General features: G+C 43.8%; 2 protein-coding genes across 15 annotated transcripts in view; one reads left to right on the forward strand and one right to left on the reverse strand.

Moving 5' to 3' along the window:
• The window catches only part of N4BP2L2 (NEDD4 binding protein 2 like 2), a 667270-nt gene that overhangs the window by 464765 nt on the left and 179822 nt on the right, over nt 1-22683 (forward strand). The gene's annotated exons all lie outside the window — the stretch shown is intronic.
• The window catches only part of FRY (FRY microtubule binding protein), a 402818-nt gene that overhangs the window by 208291 nt on the left and 171844 nt on the right, over nt 1-22683 (reverse strand). The window contains exon 2 of one of the 10 annotated variants that reach the window (XM_065594459.1): nt 9717-9753. The exons of the other annotated variants lie outside the window; for them this stretch is intronic. The gene's annotated coding sequence lies outside the window, so the exon portion shown is untranslated. The remainder of the gene's footprint in view (nt 1-9716; nt 9754-22683) is intronic. 10 annotated transcript variants of the gene reach the window in all.

Raw genomic sequence — 22683 nt, forward strand, 5'->3', positions numbered from 1 at the left:
GCAGTCAGGGAACAGGGAGCAGAGGGGTTTAGATGGGTTGGGAGTTCGGGGGGGGGCTGTCAGGGGGTGGGGAGTGGTTGGATGGGGCGTGGGAGTCCCAGGGGTCTGTCTGGGGGTGGGGGTGTGGATAAGGGTTGGGGCAGTCAGGGGACAAGAGGCAGGGAGGCTTAGATAGGGAGTGGAGTCCTGGGGGGCAGTTAGGGGCAGGGGTCCCAGGAGGGGGCAGTCAGGGGACAAGGAACGGGGGGAGGGTTGGGGGTTCTGGGGGGGCGGGAAGTGGGAGGGGCAGGGGCGGGGCTAGGGCGGGGCTCCTCCCGTCCTCTTTTTTGCTTGCTGAAATATGGTAACCCTAGTGTTACCCCTTCTGCTTAACAATCTGTCCCAACTTGTATTTAGTTCAGAGCCTCTGCTTCCTTCCCCAGACCTGAGAAAGAGCTCTGTGTAACTTAAAAGCTTGTACCTTAACCAAAAGCATTTGATCCAATAAAAACAGTACCTCACCCACCTTGTCTCTCTCTCATCCTGAGACCAATGTGGCTACAACAGCACTGCAAACATCTATTTCTATTGTTATTTACGCAGCAGCCTAAACATAACCAGCACTGTATAAAATGTGAATGTGCTGAACAGAAGTGCAGATAAAAGACCCCACAAGGCATGGAGGCAGATGCTTCTGTATTGTAGTATAGGATTCTCCCACCTAAGTCTGTGAGAAACTACAGGACAGGCTGAAAAATATGTGATCCCTGCAACTGTGGATTGAATTTTAAGTTCTCCTGGTGAACAGTCCATGTCTCTGTGCCTGAATCATTTGTCAGCAGCCTTTTTCTCCCACTCTCCCAAAACCAAGTATGTCCCTCTTTTCCATGATCAGGAGATCTAAGCATTATCACACGCTTCAGAAAAGAATTTCTGTATAACCTTGTGAAAGCTGCTTAACCTGTCTGTGTGTCAGTTTTTTAATAAAATAGATACAATGCATGTGAGTCTTAATTCATTAATGTTTCTAAAACACTTGATGCTAGGATGGAAGGAGTTATCTAAGTGCAAAGAATTTTCATTTATGAATGCTATTTTGGGGAGAATATTATTTTGTATAATTTGTTGATTGATTTGATAATTAATTATGCTGATATAGTCTTAATGCTACCTGGAAACAAGGCTTTCTAAAGAGTCAACAAAGTATCCCCTGACTGCCTAGCAAGAAGAGAAATGAACAGGTTGTTTCTACTGAGTGTTTAGTCACTGCTTTGCCCAGTACAATGCTCAGTATTTCCCCTTGTTAGGCAGTGACTACTTCAATCTATAAAGTGACCTTTCCAAGTATACTGGTGGCACAATAACCTTTATTCAGAGTTTCATGGCAGCTTATTGGCATTTGTGCCACATATGTTCATTATGCCTCTTAGTGATAATACAAACAGTAACTGGGAGAAAAGGGTGCCAAAAATCATAGTACTAACCCCATTCGTTTGTGCAAGGGCTCAGCCTTTCCCCCACTCAACTGCATCTCATATTTGGCTAATACGTGTATTGTCAGTTGATGCACACTTAAAAGGGAGGCAGCAGACATGCCAAAGCAAGTATTTAATTTTTTTTCAAAATATAAAGGGTTTCCTCAAGATTTTAGTGAAGGGCTAGGAACAAACCAACAAATGATCTTAATATGTGGGGAAATTTAGAAATGAAAAAATGTATACAATTTTGATATTCAGTTCCCAGCTCTGCCACAGACCTCCGTGGGCAAGTCACTTCATCACTCTGTGCCTCATTTCCTCATCTGTAAAGGGGGCATAATTAATAGTAATGATAATACTAATGACAATCCCTTTCTCTCATCAATTGTCTGTTTTAACTATTTAGACTGTGAGGGCACCCAAATACCTTTAAAAATCTTGGCCTAAGTTCTTAGGACCAGAGACTGTTTCTAACTATATATATGTAGAGTGCCTAAAACAATGGGTCCCTAATCTTAGTTGTGGTATCTTAACACTGTTTTTATACAAATAGATACTAACCAGCACAATAATAGTTGGATTAAATGATAAAGCTGGGAATGAGCAACAGGGAATGGATCACTTGATGATTACCTGTTCTGTTCATTCCCTCTGGGGCACCTGGCAATTGGCCACTATTGGAAGACAGGATACTGGGCTAGATGGACCTTTGGTCTGACCCAGTATGGCCGTTCTTATGTTTTTATGTTAGAGGATTTCAAAATTGGGAGCTGGTGGGAGCCAAAATGAAAGAAAACTGAGGACAACACCCTTTAGGGTTTTGAGGGAAACTCTGATCCTGTAGTTGGAAAACCTATTTAAACCAAGAGGTCATGTGTTGAATTTCACTTTGGGTGGTAATTTCCTTCAGACATTATACTCAACAGTAATTAATTCCAAAAAGCAGAAGTATTTTTTTTTTAATTGAAGGATCTAATAACCCACTATAAGATGAACCAGACTAACAGTTCAACAGCTTGACATCTTGGACAATATTAGTATCCTAAAGCACTGAGCAATTTTTCTTAGTTAAAATGCTCCCTATAATCAAATTGCTCTTAAACCATCTATCTCACTGACTGGCTTGCTTACACCACAGCACGAGAACAAATCCTTGTTTTGCAGCTGACAATCAATTGCTTTTTGACCAAGTTAACCTTACTTCAATGCAACAGTGTGTACTTATACCTGTACCACTGGCTCTTGCCTCTACAGCTGTCAAAAAATGATTATTACAAAATCTATGCTTTTCAAAAAATAAAAATGTAAACACTAACAGAATTTGTTTGCTTTCTGACCATAAACTAGAGGAGGAAAGATCCATTGTCTCAGAACTGTGCGCAATAATATTCTAATAAAAGTTTGAACCACCGTTTGCTTACTTAATATGTCTCTGAAGCAAATAATAACCCTTTAACATCAGAAAAGGGCATAGCATAAATATTTTAAGACATATTGTAAATCTCAGACTTAATTGTACAAAAAATTCAAGAAAATATAATGATTAAGTAAACAGCGTGTCCTGAATATGAGGCAGTAGCACAATGTTTGGAGAAACTAATTATAATTCAGGTCTTGCAAGTTATTAGTGGCTCCATGTTGCAATAAAGCTTCACCCACCACTTTGGAAATAATACTGTATCATTCCACATGAAGGCCATGTTTACACTTACCGGGTATCGACGCTGCTGCGATGTATGCAGCGGGGGTTGACAACTGCAGAGCACTCTCTGCTCAACTCCAGTACTCCACCGGAATGAAAAGAGTAAGGTATGTCGTTGAGAGAGCATCTCCCGTTGATGCAACGCAGTAAGTCAACCTAAGTTATGTCGACTCCAGCTACGTTACTCAGGTAGCTGGAGTAACGCTAACTTAGGCTGACTTACCCCGGTAGTGTAGCCAAGGCCTAACATCCTCACTGCATTAGTACTAATTTAGAATGCAATGTTTTATATCAATTCGATAGAATACCTGTGAGGGGGTGTCCGCCCCACACTCACCCTGAAGGGGTTAATGGAGGCCAGATGAGCTAATTAACCCATTAGGCTGAAGGCTGAGAGGAAAGCCATAATTAGGGGAAGCTCACCTGTGTGGGAACAGGTGGGACTTCTATAAAGCCAGGGAGCTGATAGCAGAAAGGGGCTGCAGGGAGACAATCTGCAGTCACTCCCTGGGAGAAGGGAGGTGTGACAGGGGACTAGAGAGACAAGTAGTCCACATAGTAGGGAGTAGAGAGGCCAGCAAACCCCAGAGAGGGGAGAATGCAGGAGTGAGAAGCAGACCAGGGAGTAAGAAGCAAGGCTGGGGACTGAACAGGACTTATCTGCATGTGGTTGAGTCCCTGGGGTGGAACCCAGACTAGAGGGCTGGCCTGGGTTCCCCTATCTGCCACTGGGGAAGTGGCACTGGCAGGGCAGTGAACTGGAAGACTGTCGGGGTCACTGTGGGAGTGACAGACTGTGAAGGACTATATCCCAGAACTGGGGAACGCTGAGTGACCTGGCTGGAGAGCCAAGTCATGAAGAGGTCGCTGCAGTCCATGGAGAGGGAGAGGGGCTGCAAACCAGAGAGATATGGAGTGATGGTGTAAAACCAGAGAAAGGGGCATCAACCTCATAAGCTTATCCACAGAGTAGCCATGAAGAGATGCCATCCTAGCAGTGAGTAGAGCACCCTGTGACAATAGCATACTTAAAAAATATAAAAGGATGCATTCCCCTATGGTCATATGAAGAGTATAACAAGAAATTATGTCAGGAAGACCCTGCTGAGTAAACTCAAGGAGTCCTCTTAATGTCATGCTAAACAGCCATGTGAAATGTCTTAGGGCAGCCCCTGCCTGGAGTGCCCTCTTGCAGAAGGATTCAGCATGACAGGCATGCCTGCCTCAGTTTCCTATTTCAGAGTCCCTAGTAACTCCATGCAAGCTCTCTTGACACAATAAGACATTGTGCAAATGGCCCAAAACATAAAGTCTCAAACTCATATAGTTCATTTCTCACCCCAGTGCAAACAGCCATTAAGATCACCCAACACCTCGTGCTATGATGCCTCATGTATCATACACTGGCACCTTCAACCACACCGAGACTCTGGCAATCCTCCCCTGTCCTGGTACCAGTAAAGCCACCTCAGCCCTTCCTACTGGAGTGTCACCCCACTCTTCCCAGTGGGAATCCCCACAGCCTCTCTTCTGGGAGTGCATCTTTACCAGGGGATCATCACTCACTCCCTTTGGCCCTCTCAAGGTTCTTCTGGGTCCAGCTCTTTGGCCTGGGAGACATCAGCAGGTAAGCTCCTCTGCTGCTCTCCTACCTTCGGCTCTCTCTGGCTCACAGCCAGCAAGCATTTCCCTCTGCTGCTCCTCCTGCCTTCAGCCCTGGCTCTCTGGCTTAGGCACAACAGCCATCTAACCCTTCTTGCTGTTCTCCTGCCTTCAGCTTTGTCCCAGCTCCCAAACATATAGTCTCTGGTAGTTCTCACCTGCCCCAATTCTCACTCAGGCAGCTCTTATTCACCAGGTCTCTCCAACAAACTGGGGATATTTCTGACCTTTTATAACCCCTAGGTCCTACTCTGCCTTCTTAATTGGCCAAATGGGAGCACCCGCTCTAGTACAGGGATGCTGGAGCTACTGCATTCACAAAGGCCAGCCACCCTGTGACAGAAGTCTTCAGAAAAAGAAATGTCCGACTATTTCATACACCTTTATTACCCTTCCTGTTTCCTCCACTTATTTAGCACTAGCCATTTCTGTCTTCTGATAGAATCTCAGTGCCTAAGGCACAAATGATTTTTCTTCTGAAGCTCCTGTTATCTAGGACAGCCTTCCTGTGTTAGCACATCTCAATCACTCTATATCTTTTAAACTCTCTTCTCAAAACAATTTTTCCTCCCTTGCCTATTATCTCAGTTTCTCTCGTCCTCTATTATTGTTGACTATGTAGCTCTTCCTTATTATTTGGCTCTGTTACTATAGATTTAACTCTAAAGTTATTTATTATTTAATTATATGAGGTATTTCAGATTCAGTTTGTATGAAAGCTATTATATACAATAAAGATGTATTGTTTGTATTGAAGATTAAAAAATACAATAAAATGAAGCTGTTGATGTGCAGTGGATTTTATAGCAGTTTATCTGCCCTATGGATGAATTTATTAAAAAAAAAAAGTTTTTCAGCCTCAGGGAACCTTTTTTTTGTCCACCCGCCTCAGAAATGACAGAGAGGCTCTTTTATATGAAATGTCCATTCCATCTGAGCTGCTATAGCTTTATTACGCTATACAGAAAGGTCTTCCAATTCCTATATGAATAGGTAGGTTGAATATGGAGCCAAGAATTACAGCCACAGAAAATATGAATAAAGAAGGGATTCATCTCAAATAACCCACAGCATTCTGGACTGTGGAAACTGTCAGATAATTTCAGAAAAATTGAGTCCTTAACAAAAATATTCCCATTTTAATTATTAACATTCTTATTTCTTATCTGAAGTGCTGCTCTCAATTGCATATGTTGCATTTGTTTCACATGTGAAACCCCCATTGACATTAATATACATTAGAGATAAGCAGTGGAGATCAGAGAGAAGAATTTTTCCCTTAATTTTTAAGTTTTTTTTTTATTAAAAATATTGTCATAAACGTCTTCCTCCTTTCTAGGTCAATACACAAATATAACTGGGAATATTTAGATAGGCACATGTTTTCCCAAACATCTGTCACAAAATTCAGAGTTCAGGGAAACATGAAAAATAAACAACGGGATGTTGTAGTGTGTATTAGAATGCATTGTGTCAATATATTACAATGATATATTGTTCCACTTAAAATGCCAGCCACTTCCATTCACAGCAACCATTATGCACACAACTAACACATAACTGCAGCTTTGTACTGTTACTAACATAGATAAAACCTATTTTCTTATAAAAGCTTTCTAAACACAAGAATATTCTGATACAAAATGGAAACAGGCTACATATTCTCTCTTGGGGATTCCCTGGATATGGGAATGGGAGTAGAAGGGACCATTAAAAAAAATGATGGAGCTCTTTATTTCAGTTTTATTTAAAATGTAATATGCACAGGCCACTTTCAATTACTAGAGCTGTTTTTATCTAAAACACGTTAAAAGAAGCATCATATTTTTAATACAGAAAAACATGCTTTCTTCAACAATACCCATGAGGTGCTCAGCATGCTCATCTCCCATTCACTTCAATGGGAATTGAAAGTGGTCAGCTTTTTGTGGAAGGTGTTCAGAGTCAGCACCACACAGGATTGTGCCATTTCTATTGTTGGTGCCATTTAAATTTTTAGGTCTGTCATTACTTATTACTTTTACAAAGATCAGAAATCCTATCACCGTCAGATTGGTGCACAGCTGGTTTGTAAACTGTAACCTGTATTTAGAAGAGTGACTGAAAACATGATTTCAAGAACCTTCCGAAGGCTGTGTGTGTTATTCCATAGAGAGCTGGCTAGTCTTAGTCTAGCCAGATAAGAAGTCTCACAAAATGGCAGATCCAAAGGGTAGTCTTGAAAGGAGTAGCTTTACAGGTCTGCTGTAATGAAAATAATTTTGAACTTCTTTCAAGAGGCACTCCTGTCTCCTATTTTCTTTATTACATTTTGTGAATTGTCTTTACTTCTTACATGAGGAAGCCTGTTTGGAATATTAAAGTTCCAATCCTTACAATGGCCCAGATCTCTCAGTTAAATGCACAATCTCTCTTGAAACTGTTGAAAAGTAGGTGATTAATGTCCTGTGTATTCAAAATCTCTTTCTAAATCACCTGGTCACCATAACTTTTTAAAAAATCACTGTTTCAGTGTAATGGCATTAGAATGCTTGAGCTTACCCTGATGCTCTGCTATGCGCCTATTAACAATCAGATACTGTCTGTAGTGCCATGTATTAGGGATAATGGTGCTCAGATAGTGAAATGAACAAAACTGGGTGTGGAATATTTTTTATAATCTTTGCAATACTAGACAGATGTGATGCTTTCTTGGGGTGCTGGGACTATGGGTGACCTTGTTAGCCCCTGCCTCCAGTGTGAAGGAGTCTATCTTGTGGTAGATGGCTGTCAGCTCCAGTACAATACTTTCCACCACTCAAGCACTCTACTCAGTCCTATCCTGGCCTTGCAGGTTAGCATTAGGTGCAGCCCAATCTTCGAGACCCTTTGGAGAGCATTCTTCTGCAGTATCCAACCTCTGTCACTGGAGAAATCACCAAGTCCTCTGTCTACAACACCAGCCTTTAGTGTTGTTACAGCACTGAGATGAATTTACAGTAAAACCAAGAATAAATTTATTAATAAAAACCAGAAATTTAAGAGATACTAAGCAAAGGTAATCAAAACAGAAATGGTTACAAATAAAAAAAAAAAGGTATAACACACTTCTAAGAGACTACATTATAACCTTAGCACACTCCAATCTGTCTACAGCAGTTTTTCTCACTTACAGACAATTCTTAGTGTCACCAATCAACATGGCTGGGGATCTATCATTCATGGATGCAAAGAGTGCTGACCAATTTGTTCCCTCAGTGTTGGGTAACAAAAGGGTTCCTTTCCCTGCTTCTTATAGTTCAGAAAAATTTTGAAATATATTCTTTTGATGCGTACACCCAGACAAAATTTCCCCCAACTAGCATGCAGACACAATGCTACCCATGCTGTTTCTTCTCACACGCCTCTTAATTTGCTCCTCCTGTTTTGATCGGATGTAAATAAACTTCCCATTGGTTCTGGCTTCACCACGATCAGGTTACATTAGCAACAGGGAGATAGCCACCGGCCCTCCTGTCTGGAAGCATCATATCAGTAAGTATCCATAATTTCTCATATAGTGTTAATACATACATTTCACAATGATATTAATGACCAGTGTGTAACTGGCTTCCATTTGATCGATCATACAACATTCTTTATAGATAAACTCTATGACAGCAATGTGTCAGGCGTAGTGAGTTTGTCAGGCCTGCAAGAGTTGCTGACACAGCGCAGTGAATCACCAACGGGCCTCTGTGTCACAACATAGGGCAAAATAAAATATTAACCAAAAGCAGAATAAAATGGATATGAACATAATTTAATGTTCACATTTCCAAGAAAACATCAAATTTGTATTATACAAAATTATAAAAACTGAAACTGTTAAAGAAGAATTTCCTTTTGAAAAGTATAAAAAATGCAACACTAACTTCAACAGGCTCCCTTATATATACTTCAGATAGAGGAAATTGGTTATTACTTATTTCTGAGTGCATTCAGGGGGAGGGATAGCTCAGTGGTTTGAGCATTAGCCTGCTAAACCCAGGGTTGTGAGTTCAATCCTTGAGGGGGCCACTTGGGGATCTGGGGTAAAATCAGTACTTGGTCCTGCTAGTGAAGGCATGGGGCTGGATTTGATGACCTTTCAAGGTCCCTTCCAGTTCTAGGAGATGGGATATCTCCATTAATTAATGGAACAACATTATCATATCCCCAAAATACTGTTTACTTTAGTAAAATCAAGTCAACATACATCTCAATTATAGTTATTACACTGAAACCAAGGAATGCTGGTACAAAGAGGATGGCTTCAAAGTTCAACTGATCAATGTCATGAAACCATCCCTCCCCCAATTCATGAAATCACTCGTCTTTTTTAAAATCCTTCTGTTTCACTCATGTGGATAAATGGAATGATAAGCTTGGTCCCATCTAGTGTATTACAGGATGTAAAAATTGTGAGAGCACTACAATTTTGCTTTATGTACTGGTTTTTACTCTCTAGTTCCCAATCTTACTACTCTGGTATCCATTTCACCAGCATTCCAAGAAAGTAATCTAATATTGTTCTAAATCAGTGATAGATTATGCCATCACCTCACATATTACAGGCTCACTTTTGTCTCCAGTCACCACATTCTTGATAAGAGGCGTATTACACATACCTTCTACTAACAACATTTTTAATGTGAATGTTCAGAAGTTCTATCCATGAGAATAATTAATTTTAAGTGATTGAAGGATCAGAAAAAATTGATCAAACATGCCAAAGTGTCAAATTAATATTCAGTATTCATGCTAAGCAAAAGTGGCGTAAACTGCAAACATATTTGAGAGAGAAACAAGATTACTATATTAGAAACTATTCTTGAACCCACTAGGTGTGCAATGCAAGAATGAACAATGTAACAGTTTCAGTAACAATGACTCACTAAGAACTTCTTACTGTCTCGGTGTTTCTTCCATATCCTGTAAATAAAGGAAGTCTCTCAAAAATAACATACAAGTAGTAGTACTTTATAACTTTATTCAAATCTGAATGTCAAAACTGAGTGAGACACCTTTTTTTAAAATGAAAGCTGAGATCTTCACCATACATTTGCCCCTCTTTAAAAGTCCACTACAAGCAGCCTAGCAGGGGAGTCTGACATTCCTAGTTCACCAATGAAAACTTCTCTGATATGCCTTTTTCCAATGTAAAGTTTGCCACATGCTCTAGTTCGCATCAAGAATTTTTAGATAAACGTTACTGAAGTTTCTAGGACAAGCTGCTTTTGAGATAGGATGTACGTAAAAAGAAGCATTACAACACTTTTAAAAACACGATTCAACTATTTATTCTAAATCTCATATTTTAAGAAGAGTTTATCGAAATCACCTCAAGTTTGGCCACCAAATACACATGCAAAATCTATTCTATAGGGAGGGGCTGTGGAGGGAGGGCGGTGGGTCCAAAAGCCCCTTACCACACTCTCTGGTGTTGGCAGTGTGTGATGCCCTCCAGCCAAGACCTGCAGAGAAGCAAAGGGGGGTGCGGAGGAAGTGGCTGACCTCCACCATCAGAGGCATGGCTGCTGGTGCATGCTACAGGGATGCAGGAGCGACCGTCCATCTGGCACACTGCCCTTCCGGGTTCACTCCTCATGTAGAGATGAGGGGAGAGGGGCTGCTTGCCCTGGAGCCTGTTCTGTTCCAGTCCTATCTGCCTCACAGAAGGAAGAAAGCCAAGACGACCCCACCTAATGGGGCTGTGAGGGAAACTGTGTCCTGCCCACAGAGCTGGCCAAGCTCCCCAATGAGACACTCAGTAAAGGGGGTGGAGCAGAAGACAATTTCCCCAAAAATCAAATGCAGCCCTGGAGCACAGCTGGGAATTACACAGACAAATTACCGAACCCATGTGTTAGTCTAAAAATTTGAAATAAAGTTTGCAATTTCCCTCAGAAAAGCTCTGCAGCTGGGAGGTCTGGCTGAGCTGCTGGCTGCTGAAGGGGCGGGGAACCTAGGGGATGTGATAGATACTATGGACACATGGAATATCTAAAGACTATTGTATCAACTTTAGAAATGCGATATATATTTTTATGGGCTAGGGATTTAAAGAGTTTCCTGTATAAACTAATAATCACTAAGAGATAATTAATGCAAATCCTCAGGCAACTAACTAATCTGGAGAAGACTCATGTCCTGACGGAAACTGCATATACTAATTTGACCTAGTTCAAGAGACCTGACAAACAATAAACTGACATCTACATTAAGTGACCATGCTGATGTAGGAAGAGAGGTCATTCTCCCCCAATCCAAGAACTGACATGAGACTGTGATCCAGAGAGACAGGCCTTCTGAGAGGACTTGAAGTCCTCTGAAACCTTCCAGGGTTTCCACAGGAAAGATGGGTGACACCTACTAAGCTAGACATGCATGTAAGCTATTTATTGTTTTTTAGATATGTTTTCTCCGCAATGCTTTTGTTCTGAATAAACAGAACAGGCGGATTCTGCCTGATAATGATCCAAAGCAGTGCAGACCTTCATTTTCATCATCTGAGTCAGAAGCAACCAACTGAAGATTGATTTTCTTTTTTGGTGGTTCAGTTTCTGTAGTTTCCACATTGGACTGTTGCTTTTTTAAGATTTCTGACAGCATATTCCATACCTTGTCCCGCTTCGATTTTGGAAGGCACTTCAGAATCTTAAACCTTGGGTCAAGTGCTGTAGCTGTCTTTAGAAATCTCATATTGGTACCTTCCTTGCGTTCTGTCAAATCTACAGTGAAAGTGTTCTTAAATTGAACATACGCTGGTTTGTCATCCGAGACTGCCATAACACGAAATATATGGCAGAATGTGGGGAAAACTGCGGAGTAGGAAACATAAAATTTTTCCCCAAGGAATTAAGTCACATATTTAATTAACACATTTTTTTGTAATCAGTGTCGTCAGCATGGAAGTATGTCTTCTGGAATGGTGGTTGAAGAATGAAGGGGCATACAAATGTTTAGCGTATCTAGCAGGTAAATACCTTGCAACGCTGGCTACAACAGTGCCATGCGAATGCATGTTCTCACTTTCAGGTGAGATTGTAAATAAAAAGTGGGCAGCATTATCTGCTGTAAAGGTAATAAACTTGTTTGTCTTAGCAATTGGCTGAACAAGAAGTAGAAGTGAGTGGACTTGTAGGCTCTAAAGTTTTACATCGTTTGTTTCTGAGTGCACTTAAGTAAAAAAAAATTCTACATTTGTAAGTTGCATTTTCACGATAAAGAGATTGCACTACAGTACTTGTATGAAGTGAACTGAAAAACACTATTTCTTTTATCCTTTTTTACAGTGCACATATTTGTAATAAAAAAAATATAAAGTGAGCATTGTACACTTTGTATTTTGTGTTGTAATTGAAATCATATATTTGAAAATGTAGAAAAGCATCCAAAAATACATATAATAAATTTCAATTCGTATTCTATTATTGTTTAAAAGTACAATTAAAACTGTGATTAATTGTGACTTTTTTTAATCTAGTTAATTTGTTTTGCGTTAATCGCTTGAGTTAACTGTGATTTATTGACACCCCTAATAATAATCACAATTAAGAAATACATTCTTGAATCATGCAGCATGAGCACAGATGGCTACAGACTCATGGTGGAAGAAATATAGCATCTTAAAGGATATGCTTCCAAGGAAAACATTTACATTTTTCATTGATAAAATTTTTTGATAAAGGGCAAAAATGCACTTTACAAGGTTCCATTAAGTGTCACTTCACTCAAACAACCTTACCTTAATTTCTTCCTTTGGGCCTCCATACACTGAACTGATAGCTGGAGTAGAGGCAAGGTATAAAAACTGTTTACAAAATAATATATATTCGATAATAGTTGTGGCCTGTGTAATGTGCCTACTCTGTAAATAAATAGGGGACTCCAGGCTCTTATGTTTTCAAGCCATTTATGATGACTTAAATGTAAAAAACTTAAATTGTTATAATGTGCCATTATATGAGAGTACAAAGCAGTGATGTTTCGATCTGTTGGTATTTTAGCCTGTACAAAAGAGAAAAGAGTGCATAGTGGCTGAATGTAAAATATACGTGATATTGTTCTAATCTGCACAAACCACGACCAGATAACAGAGCTTCTACCCTCAAAAACCTGCTACATTATCTTCTTTCAAATATCTCCTTAACTCATTTTTGCTGTGATGCCTATAGAACACTAACAGCCTGATAATGACTGCACCAAAACTAAAGTGGGCCCGATTTTGTCTGGGGCTTAGCCAAAGAAGGGCAGCTCTGCTTTTTTGCGGGGGGGGGGGGGGGGGAGGAGGTCAAAAACTGCTGTAAAAAAGGTGCTCGGTGGTCAGCTTTGCAGCAGTGACTCACCCTCATCCCCCCCCCCCACACCCCAGGAATGTGCATAAAGGTATGAAACCTGGGTGGGGCAAGGAAGCCAGCATGTCTCCAGGGAAGCAGCAATCGGGATTTTTTAAGCAGCATGGCTCCAGGGGCACAGAGAAGGGTGAGCTCAGGAAAACAGGGGGCTGTTTCCCCCCCCGGCCCCGGAGGCAGGGAAGGGCAGGCAGAGAAAAATTGCAAGTAGGACACATGGGGGGTGAGTTAGCAAGTAAAGCTCAGTGTCTACTGTAGTCCGGAGACAGCCTGGCTTCAGGCTCTCAGCATCCAAAACAATCAAGGTGCATTGGAAGAGGGAAGGGAAGGGGAGGCAAGGGAATTTAACTATTTCATGTACCAGAGAGCAGTTTGCTGCTCAGGTGCCTGTACCTTGTCTGGAAAGGGGACAAGCAGGCAGCAGCTACAGCACAAGGCAGTCCCAATGGAGCCAAGGGCTGGAAGGGGATCCAAGGGAGACAGTATTGCAGCAGGGACAGGGTATGCTCATAAGTACCGGGGCTGCTAATGCCCAGGGTGGTGTATTTAATAACCCAAGGCATAACCTAGGGCAGCCTCATGAACTGAGGAAGGGAAATGACCGAGGGGAAGCGTTTACACATGCAGGTGGGCAGGCTGTGTGGATTAATGGGGTAGTCAGTGGAGCTGTGCAGCAAATACTCAGTGAAGTGGTTTCTGAGGTTTTCTCCACAGCATTACAACGCTTCCAAAGGACACAAGGTCACCTAGAACCAGGAAGTTCTCTTCCACCGAACACAAGGGATGTCAATAATTCTGATCACAGGGGTGAGTGTGATCTGAACCACACAGAGGATGGGGACATGGATGGCAGAGGTGGTATCCGGCCTTCCAGCCTGGCAAGGGGTGGCAGTTGCAGGGGCCACAGCCAGGTGCAGGACGGTGCTCAACCAGTCCCTCAGTGGGTTCACCTGAGGGGGACAGGAGTGAGGCTATCGGGGTAGTAAATACTCTGGGCCCACGAGTGGGAGGTCCAGAAGCCTAGGCAGACCCACCTAGGGGTGGCACCTTTAGTGAGGGCACTGATGGTATTACACAGCTGCTGCAAATTAATTTGTATTTACTACAGCAGCTTCAGGCAGCTAGGTGTGCAGGGTCTGCACAGGGTGACAGGGCAGGCCCAGTATGGGCTCAAGTTTGGGCAGCAGGACAGGGGCAGGCCCCCGGCAAGGGTAGCAAAGCCCGTGTTGGGAACGAAGCCCCTGGGCACATGGGAACACATCGGCCATCAGGGCAGGTATCCTCATGGGACAGAGTAGAGACTCCTGAGGGAGTCTGTGGGGGAGCAGGGCTCTGCGGAACTCCCTCCATGCAGTCCTTAACCCTCTTATGAGGATGGTGGATGGTAAGGTCCAAGCCCTGGCTCGGCTGGGGGACCTGGATGGAAACAAAGGGGGGCTGGTGGAAGCCCTGGAGAATTGATTTGAATAAGCATGGATTTGCCTGCACTGAACACTTTATCTGCCGGGTAGTCCCAGGCATCTATATAATAAAGTTGCAGCCTGATTAAAACCCATAAGTCGCCTGTCCTTCTTGCGGTGTACCCAGACAACAGGCAGACAGTACTTTGTGCACACGTCTAGTCTTTACAAAAACATGCTCATGTTATTTTTACCTCATGCTCCCTCTTCCTGCCCCCACCAGTTTGCTCGTCTACTACTCCTGTCTCATGTTGAGGTAAGTCAGACTGCAAACTCTTTGGGGCAGAGACTGTCTTTTTACTATGTTTGTAGAACTTCTAGCACAGTGCCCTTCTTCCCCCTAATTCCTGACTGGGGCCTCCAGGCATTACTGTAATACAAATAAAGAAATAAATTGTTTAATCAGAATTACAGTTAGTCGCACCAGCACCATTGGTTTTTCATTTCAAAGGCCTTATACATTTATGCTGTCGGCTTTTTATTGGCAGAATGCATGGATACCCTACCAGCCCTAGTTGTCAAGGGACTCAGACTCCCTTCTGCATTCAGTGTCAAGACAGAGTTCTTGAATTTGAAGTCCTATAAGAGACTCACTTCAGAAGGATTGCTGTAGAAAAGCAAAATGGAAGTTCACAAGCAGCTAAATTAATGGTTAGCTAACCACTGTCAATGCCTTAATTTATTACACTTCTTCATTGTCTACAACTACATAAATACTGTAGAAAGCAGTTTGAAGACAGGCCTGCTAATGCTGAGAATAAAAACAGATATGTAAATATGGAGTAATACAGAATAAATTATCACCCAAAGTGATCAACAGGCATAAAGATGAAAATTAATTTTTTATGCCGTTTCTATTCTTTGTATGTTACTTGAGATAATACATTTTATAATTTGAAAGAGCAAAATGACCTCCCTGCCTCCCTAATTCTAAACTAATTATAAGACTACCAGTGCAGGAAAAATGATCAAGAGGTAATGAACACAAAGTGCCAAATTATGGTTTTGGATGTGAAGTGATGCAAAGAAAAGGATTTCAAAATAAACAATCACAAATATACATATAAGTGCAATCAACTGGAAAAAACGGTGTCCAGGAAATATGGTTAAAGTTCATTACAGGGGAGGTTCAATAACTGTTTAAAAACAATAAATTATTAGAGAAAATTGCCAGTAAGAAAAGTTCTATCATACACTTAACTGAATATGATTTTATAAACTGGAAAGCATTTTTTAAAATTAATTCTGCTGTCAAATATATTTGACTTAGATTCATACAACGCTTCAATATTTTAAAGCCATTTATATTATATATAAATGACTAAATAATTAGCCATGTGTTTGTGAATGTAATGTATTTATTAAGAACCCTGTTAAACTTTGCGGATCAAAACAAGGTAAAGAGGATGCCCCGCAATTCTAAACAAAACCCTTTCTAGTTAAAGCACAAAGAAAGATCAACATCTAAAAACAAAAGGTGTCAAGTCTTGCTAAGGTCTTAAAGATGGATATTCTACATTTGCTTCGTGTCTATAAAACATATTGAATAGGAAGATTGTCCTCATGATGATCAAAGCCTGCTTCAGTGGTCAAAAAGTCAAAACATAATTGGCTGAAGCTGAATCTTGCTATGGTCAGTGTAGAAAGACAGAGAAGTGGCACTGCCCCATGTATCCTCTACTGCTGGAGTTCTGCTGCCCCAGATTTTATGGGGTAACTAAGGGAAGCACTGTGGAGTGCACTGTGCCACTGTTCTAAAAAGAAACACTTCCACCCCCCCAGTTGTCAGATCACTGTGATTGGTGGTAGGGTCGACCACCCAGTGCTGTCTTGAGCACTAGATAAATAAACTACCCTGCTGCTTTTGTGATGGGGACGGGGCAGCCTATGCCTTCTTTCCCCACCTATGGCATCAGTGGGTAGTATCTAATTCACTGCATACTTCAGACAGTAGTGTTTCCAATATAGTATAAACTATTCTGCCCTAACATGTGTTTGCAGTTCCATTGAGTTCAATGGGAGCCTCATGTGAACATCTGAGGTTCTGGGTCAATCCAAAATTTTACGTATTTTACCAAAAAAAGGAACTACCAAATTTTGGCTTGTATGTTGTCAGTTTATTAAATTGTCTCTGTCTTGTTCATTTAGATTCTAAGCTCTTTGGGACAGGGACTGTCTCATACTCTGCATTTCTACAGAGCCTATCATAATGGGAACTCAATTCTGATTGAGCCCGCTAGGCGCTACCTTAACACAAATAATAAATAACAACAACAACATATTCTATACCCCACCATTCACCACATAAATAATAGAAGTCCCTGTTCAGTATCAAAGCACACGTTTTGGTGCCTGTGGGACAAAGGATGTGCTCAGACACCAGGTGGAGGAATCCAGGAACATGCTAATGCATGTAGCACGTTCTACTCAAAGATGACACCTTATGCAGCATATGCACGTTTGTGAGTCACATTAACTACCATGGAAGGATAGTGTGCATATATAACCCATGCCTGCTTGGTGGGGCACTCTGTCTCCCTCTAGAGGCACCTAGCCCACCTAGAGATTGATGAGTCTGCTACAGCCACATGGCTTTTATCTCATGCCGTAGAGGCTCATACACTAAGCTTCAGAAGTCCCGGGTTCAATTCCACCCGCCGGTGACCAGGCTCTATCGGTGTTACAAGGGGGACTCATCCGGGATATCAACTGGGAAGTCTCTGAAGCTCAGGGCACCTTCCTCAGCTAGGGGAAGTATGTAACCCATGCCTAGTTGGTGGGGCACTCTGTCTCCCTCTAGTGGCACCTCGCCCAGCTAGAGACTGATGAGTCTGCTACAGTCTTGGCTAAGAGTAGTGTGGTTTTTAGCTCATGCAGTAGAGACTCATGCATTTAACTCTAGAGGTTCCAGATTCAATCCCGCCCACCGACAATCAGGGTATGTTGGCGTTACACATACATGCAAGGCAAGGGACAACCCAATGGCAGTACAAAACCTGTGTCAACAGTAGGAGAGGGGGCTGCTTTGGGATATGAATGGGTTAGAACAATGGGGTTGTTGTTCACTCTGGTTATTAGGCCTACAAAGCTTCAGTCTCAATGTAATCTTCCTGTCATGCCTCTGCCCAGATCAACGTAATTGCTGGCCCTGCCTCCAAGAGAGAATAGTGTGGCCAAATGGAACAGCCTATGAACCGTGAGTCTTCTTCTGGTAAATCTAGACTGTAAGATATTTGAGGTTGGGGCTGGATTTTAATTCCTGTTTGTACAACACCGAGCACAAAGGGGGTCTTTACTGAGATTGGGAAAGCCCAAGTGCTACTGTAAAACAAAATTATTATTAATTTTTGTACCACAGTAGCACCTCCAAGCCTTAGAGTCAGGACCCCATTGTGCTAGGCACATATATAACAAAAAGATGATTCATATTTGTAAGAATCTAGGATGAGATTTTCACCCCAGCTCCAGCCCCTATGACTGGGTCTAACTAGAGAAGAATTCTTTTGACACAGGAGCCGAGGAAGACAGCCTACTGTCTTCTGAGGACCCCACACAAACTCACTGTAAAAGTCATGCTGGGGTGGGACTGGGAGGGGTTTGTTGCAAATGCCAGGAGCCAGAGATGCAGTGCTATGTGCCATGGAGATTTTGGGCACTACAGGTGCCCTTGTAAACTGGGGAGAGGCTACTGTCACATAGGCAGCCCTCTAGGAGTGTCTAAGCTATGCTGGGACCTCTGCAGCACCTGGAGCAGTTCAGAATTAGGAGGATGCAAATGTGACTTAAAGTCACCTTAGGAACCCCCCACAACTCCCTAGGCAGAGTACAGACTCTCCCCTCTACAAACTAAGGCCTTACATATATGACAAAAGGCAGCAGACGGATACAAACAGATATGGGAAAAACAGTGAGAGAAAAATACATACAAACAAAAATAAAATAATAAAAAAAGTCTCTCCCATTCACACCTCTTTATGTACAAAGAAAAATATCTGGGAAAAACCTTATCAATATATCTTTAATTTTACCCCGTCTTTATTTCAGAGCTCATATCTGAGATATTCTTCAAGATAAAATAGAGAAAAAAGCTATTATCTAAATAAGGACCAATGCAAATGGATAAATAGGACTTGTGCTTCTAAGATAGGTTCATTTGCAAATCGCTCCCTACAATAAACTTAAGAAGGCTAATTCAGAAAAAAAAATGTTGCTATTTATTCATAATATTCATTATAGTAAATCCCAAAGGGATGTGGTCTCTTTGCAAATCAAGTGCCAACTGGATCAATTTCTGGCATTAAAGTGTTTGGGTTATATATTTAGTTTATATCCACCAAAGCATTTGAGGCCCATGTGATTGCCAGCTGTGTTGCTATGTAACACCGACAGATCCCGGTCATCGGTGGGCAGGATCGAACCTGGAGCTAAATTCATCCGGTCGGCCACTGTAACGAAGAGTTGCATCGTCTTCCTAAATGGCTTTGTACGCTCAATATAGAAAGCAAGGGCCCTGCGTACGTCCAAGGAGTGCATACGCTGGTCTTGGCGTGTGGCGTGTGGCTTAGGATGGAAGACCGGGAGACATATATCCTGGTTCACATGAAAAGCTGATACCACCTTGGGAAGAAAGGCAGGGTGGGGGCGAAGCTGTACCTTGTCTTTATGAAAAACTGTGTATGGAGGCTCAGACGTGAGCGCCCTGATTTCAGAAACACGCCTTGCTGAAGTGATGGCTACAAGGAAGGCTGTCTTCCAAGATAGGTAAAGGAGTGAGCAAGTAGCCAATGGCTCGAACGGGGGCCCTGTGAGCTTGGAGAGAACCAGGTTAAGATCCCACGCCGGAACCGGTTGACGTTGCTATGGGTATAGACTGTCTAAGCCCTTGAGGAATCTGACGACCATTGGGTTAGAGAAGACCGAGAAAGTGTGTTCTCCTGGGTGGAACGGCGATATAGCGGCCAGGTGAACCCTGGCCGAAGATATCGCCAAGCCCTGCTGTTTTAGGGATAGGAGATATTCAAGTATAAGTGGAATTGACGCCTGCAAGAGGGGCGTGGCTCGCCGCTCGCACCAACAGGAGAAACGCTTCCACTTGGCTAAGTAAGTGGTCCGTGTAGAGGGCTTCCTACTTCCCAGCAGAATCTGTTGCACAGGATGTGAGCATCGCAGCTCTGCCCGATTCAGCCATGGAGCATCCACGCCGTAAGGTGGAGTGATTGCAGGTCGGGGTGATAGAGTCGGCCGTGGTCCTGAGAGATCAAGTCTGGGCACAAGGGAAGCATGATCGGAGTTTGTACCGATAGCTCCAGAAGCATGGTGTACCAGTGCTGCCTTGGCCAAGCTGGAGCGACTAGAATCATACATGCCTTGTCTCTGCGTAGCTTGAGCAGTACCCTGTGGACCAGTGGGAATGGAGGGAAAGCATAGAACAGCTGGTCTCTCCATGATAGGAGGAAAGCGTCCGACAGGGAGCCCGGAGATCGCCCTTGGAGGGAGAAGAACACGTGGCACTTCCTGTTGGCTTGTGAAGCGAATAGGTCGACCTGGGGAAATCCCCACCTCTGGAAGATGGAATGGATGATATCTGGGCGAATCGACCACTCGTGTGTCTGGAAGGATCTGCTGAGACTGTCCACTAGAGTGTTCTGGACTCCAGGGAGGAACGATGCCATGAGATGTATCGAGTGGGCAACGCAGAACTCCCACAGGCGAATGGCCTCTTGGCATAGGAGAGACGACCGGGCTTCTCCTTGCTTGTTGATGTAGTACATGGCCGTGGTGTTGTCTGTGAGGACTGACACGCAACGGCCATGTAGGAGACCAAGAAACGCCTGACAGGCTAGGCGCACCGTCATCAGCTCTCGAACATTGATGTGCAGAGCCAGTTGGGATGCGGTCCACAGGCCCTGGGTATGGTGTTCCCCGAGGTGAGCGCCCCAACCTAGAGATGAAGCGTCTGTGACCAGGTGCAGGGAGGGTTGCGGGGCATGGAATGTCACTCCTGCGCAAACCGCCTTGTGATCCAGCCACCAGTTGAAAGAGGTCAAAACCGGGTTTGGAACCGTGACCACCATGCTCAGGTTGCCCAGATAAGGACGGTACACCAATGATACCCAGGCCTGAAGTGGGCGAAGCCGAAGTCTGGCATGCCTGGTTACGTAAGTGCAAGAGGCCATGTGTCCCAACAGGCCGAAACACGTCCTTATTGTGGTGATCGGGAAGACCTGGAGTCCATGGATGATGTTTGTGATGGCGTGGAACTGAGCGTCTGGTAGAAGAGCTCTGGCGAGTGTGGAGTCTAAGACTGCCCCGATAAACTCTATTCTCTGGGCTGGCTCCAGAGTGGACTTTTCTTCGTTGAGCAGAATGCCTAACTCGCGGAATGTTCGTAGTATTATCTGAACGTGAACATGAACCTGCTCTCTGGTGCGGCCGCGCACCAGCCAGTCGTCTAGATATGGGAACACCTGTATCCTTTGATGACGAAGGTATGCTGCCACGACAGCCATACATTTGGTGAAGACTCTCGGAGCCGCAGACAAGCCGAAGGGAAGGATGGCAAATTGGTAGTGCACCTTGTTTACTACAAACCGCAGGAAGCGCCTGTGCAGGGGGTAGATTGCTATATGAAAATATGTGTCCTTCATGTCGAGGGCGGCGTACCAGTCCCCAGGATCCAGGGAAGGGATGATGGTCCCCAAGGAGACCATGCGGAACTTCAACTTTACTATGAATTTGTTGAGTCCGCGTAAATCTAAAATGGGTCTCAGACCCCCTTTTGCTTTGGGGATCAGGAAGTAGCGGGAGTAAAACCCCCTGCCCCTTAACTCCGACGGAACCTCCTCTATGGCCCCCATAGAGAGGAGCCCAAAAACCTCCTGGATAAGGAGATGCTCGTGAGAAGGGTCCCTGAAGAGGGATGGGGAGAAGGGGTGGGGGTGGGGGGGGACGAAGAAAACTGGAGAGCGTATCCCCTTTCCACCGTGCGAAGGACCCAACGGTCCGAGGTTATAAGAGACCAAGCACGGTGGAAACGGGAGAGGCGATCCTGAAATAAAGGAAATGGATCCTGGGTAGTGGCTAGTACACCGTCCTTGAGCGCACCTTCAAAAATTTTGCCTAGGGCCTAAAGGTGGTCTAGGAGGGCCTTGGTTCTGACCCAGTTGGGGGCCGGTCAACCTCCGTCTACCACCTCGTCCCCGCCTTCTGGGGAAGTCCTGTCTCGGACGAGGGGGAGGGTAGAACCTTTGTGGCTGGGGCCTAAAGGGCCTGCGCTGGGGTCCTGGGACATGCATCCCCAGGGAGCGCATGATGGTTCTGGAGTCCTTGAGGCTCTGCAAACGAGAGTCCGTCTTGTCCGAGAACAATCCCTGTCCCTCGAACGGCAGATCCTGCAGGGTCTGCTGCAGTTCTGGCGGTAACCCCGAAACCTGGAGCCAGGAGCCACGTCGCATGGCTATTCCAGATGCTAGTATTCTGGCGGCCGAGTCCGCTATGTCTAGGGAGGCCTGCAAGGAGGTCCTAGCCACCTTTTTACCTTCCTCCACTAAGGCCCTGAACTCCTCTCTCGAGTCCTGGGGAACCAACTCTTTGAATTTACCCATGGAGTTCCATGAGTTGTAACTGTAGCGGCTCAAGAGCACCTGATGGTTCGCGGCTCTGAGCTGCAGACCCCCCGCTGAGTAAACTTTACGCCCGAACAAATCAAAGCATTTGGTGTCCTTCAATTTGGGCGCTGCCACCTGCTGACCATGGCGCTCTCTTGCGTTCACTGAGGACACGACTAGTGAACACGGTGGAGGGTGCTTATATAGGTACTCATGGTACTTGGAGGGGACAAAGTACTTCTTCTCTACACCTCTGGCAGTGGGTGGGATGGAGGCAGGGGTTTGCCATATGGTATTGGCGTTAGCCTGAATCATACGAATTAGTGGTAATGCCACCTGGGATGGGGCATCAGCCGACAGGATGCTCACCACCGGGTCTTGTACCTCCACTATCTCCTCTGCCAGCAGGTCAATGTTGCGTGCCACCCTACGTAATAGGTC

This window comes from Chrysemys picta, chromosome 1 (genome assembly GCF_011386835.1).
Source record: "Chrysemys picta bellii isolate R12L10 chromosome 1, ASM1138683v2, whole genome shotgun sequence".
Lineage (NCBI taxonomy): Eukaryota > Metazoa > Chordata > Testudines > Emydidae > Chrysemys > Chrysemys picta.